The following is a 2500-nucleotide window of genomic DNA, read 5'->3' on the forward strand; positions in this document are numbered from 1 at the left end:
TTCTCTTGAGTCTTGCCGATGCTGGCTTTGATGTAGTTTGTTCTTATTGCCTGGTCTTGGGCAGCTGTGATTAAGGCTTCTGTTTCTCGTTTAAGGTCTCCTCTTTGCAACCATGCTCAGGTTTTCTTATTTCGGTCACTATCTGTTTGTCTGAGGAACTGACCATATAAAACCTTCTCTTCCCACTCTGTCTTTCCCTCAGCTTTCCTTCGATGTTTGAAGCCCTTTGGGGTTTCTAAGTCGTGTGTTACCAGTTCCCCCTCCCCAGCTGCTTGAATCAGTTTTTCGTCACTGTGCAGGATGTAATTTTGTAATGAGTTCTTGGCTTGTCCAATGCATTCTTCCACTGATATTAGACCTCCCCTCCTTTTTCTCTTGGTACATAAAAACTGGCAACACAATCCCTTGGGTTAAGTGCTCTGTTCATTGTTAGGGTCTTCCTTGTTCTTGTGTCTAAATCTCTTAATTCCTTTTTGGTCCAGTTAATTATACCACCAGCATACTTTACTGAGGATAAAGCCCAGGTTTTGATTCCTTGTATTAGGTTTCTGCCATTCAGTTTGGATTTTCCTAGCTTTCGGACACGCCTTAGATATTCTTTGCTGACTTTCTCTTTCATCTGACGAAAAACCTTCACCATCTTTCAGTGCTTTGATTTCATTGTCGTCAGGGAGTTGGATACCACCATCTGCTTCCACCAGCTTGCCTCTCTTTAGGACTAGGATTGCACATTTTTCAATTGAGAACTGCATACCGATGTCGTGACTAAAGATTCGCACCGTCTGTATAAGGGACTCAAGCTGGGCTTCATCCTTTCCATATAGCTTCAGGTCATCCATGAATAGTAGATGGTTGATCTTTGTCTTGTCAGTAAAGTGTTATCCCGCAGTTGCTTCTCTGAAGATTAGTGTAAGGGGCATAAGTCGTATAAGGGGTATTACAAATAGGAGTGGTGATGGGAATCTCCTTGAAAGATTCCTCTTCTGATGTTAACTTCTCCAAGGTGTATAGTGAACGGTTTGCCAGCTTTCATAGTGTTTGCTAGTAGAACCCTTGTATTCTCAGCCATTCCAAACAACGCCAGGTACTCAAGAATTCATGAATGTGGGACTATGTCAAACGCTTTCTTGTAATCTATCCAGCACATCGCTAGGTTCTTTTTCCGGGCTTTGCTTTCTCTAAGGCCACCCTTGCCAATTAATAGCTAGTCATTAGTTCCGCATGAACCTCTTCGGCAGCCCTTCTGTTCTTCAGGTAAAAGATCCTCTCTATCCAAGTACAGATATACTTCTTCAGAGATGATTCCTGTGAGCATCTTCCAAACAACTGGAAGGCAGTATGGGTCGATAGTTCCCTTGGGATGTCCCCTTTTCAGGATCTTTCATAATAATCACTGTTCGGCCCCTTGTCATCCACTGGTTTGTTGTAAAATGACCCGTCTTCACGGTTTCCTTGCAGCAAGGTGGAACTTTCTTAAACATTTTTTTAATTCCTCGATTTCAGTAACAAACCCGTTTTGCTGGGCGACCAGCCCTACAAATTTGAATTATTCCGTGTGAACAAGAGAAAATGAGGGGACAGAGAGGGAGGCTCAGGGCGTTGGCCGGGATATGTTATGTCCACGAAAGTTATTTTTAGACGAGCGGTAGTCTTTGTTCTAGCGGAAGTCTGTCTTCCGAGACGTCCGCGTGCAGCCTTGCCTCGTTCTCAGGTTCTTAGGGAAAAGAGAAAATGACAGCGCACGTGGAAGACTGATGAATATTTATTTTCTTTCAAACATCGGACCGAAGTTGGTCTGTATGCGGACGTCTCGGAAGACTTCCGCTCGTCTAAAAATAACTTTCGTGGACATGACATATCCCAAGGGCTGGACCGGGAGCCTCCCTCTCTGTCCCCTCATTTTCTCTTGGTGTGAAACAAATTGTTGGCGTGAAGATTGTTTGATTTTCAGCAATAATTATCTGGAAAACGAAGTCAAACACTGGTTGGTAAAAGTATGAACTCTTCTCTTACCTTTGAAAAGTTTCAGGCCAAATTAGGTGGCCCTCTTCGTATTCTGTAGCACAGCATCATGTTGTATTCTCAATATTTCAGAAATCAGTTTATGCCGGCCATTTTGTTTTGTTTGGGATAACCCACTTAATATTCACTCCGTAGGGAATGAATAATGCTCAATTACTCCGAGATAGCGAACCAATCAGATTGCTTGAAACACCAAGATCACTGAGTGAGTATATACAAAAGTTATAAAAAGTAAAAGTTATTACATTGAGATTTATGACAATTCCAATAGAATAAATATTACATTTAAAATCTAAATGTTAAGAATAGGTCCATGCGCTTTGTATAGGCAGATTGTTTGTTCACTGGTTTATCGTGTTCAACGGTTAGGAACAGATTAACTGATTACACGTATTTTTACGTAGAGAAGTAAAAATTTTAAGGTTTGATTATAATATTAGTTTCTTACTTAGTTCGCATTTTAAGAATTATAATGTGT

This window comes from Montipora capricornis, chromosome 12 (assembly GCF_036669925.1).
Source record: "Montipora capricornis isolate CH-2021 chromosome 12, ASM3666992v2, whole genome shotgun sequence".
Taxonomy (NCBI): Eukaryota; Metazoa; Cnidaria; class Anthozoa; order Scleractinia; family Acroporidae; genus Montipora; species Montipora capricornis.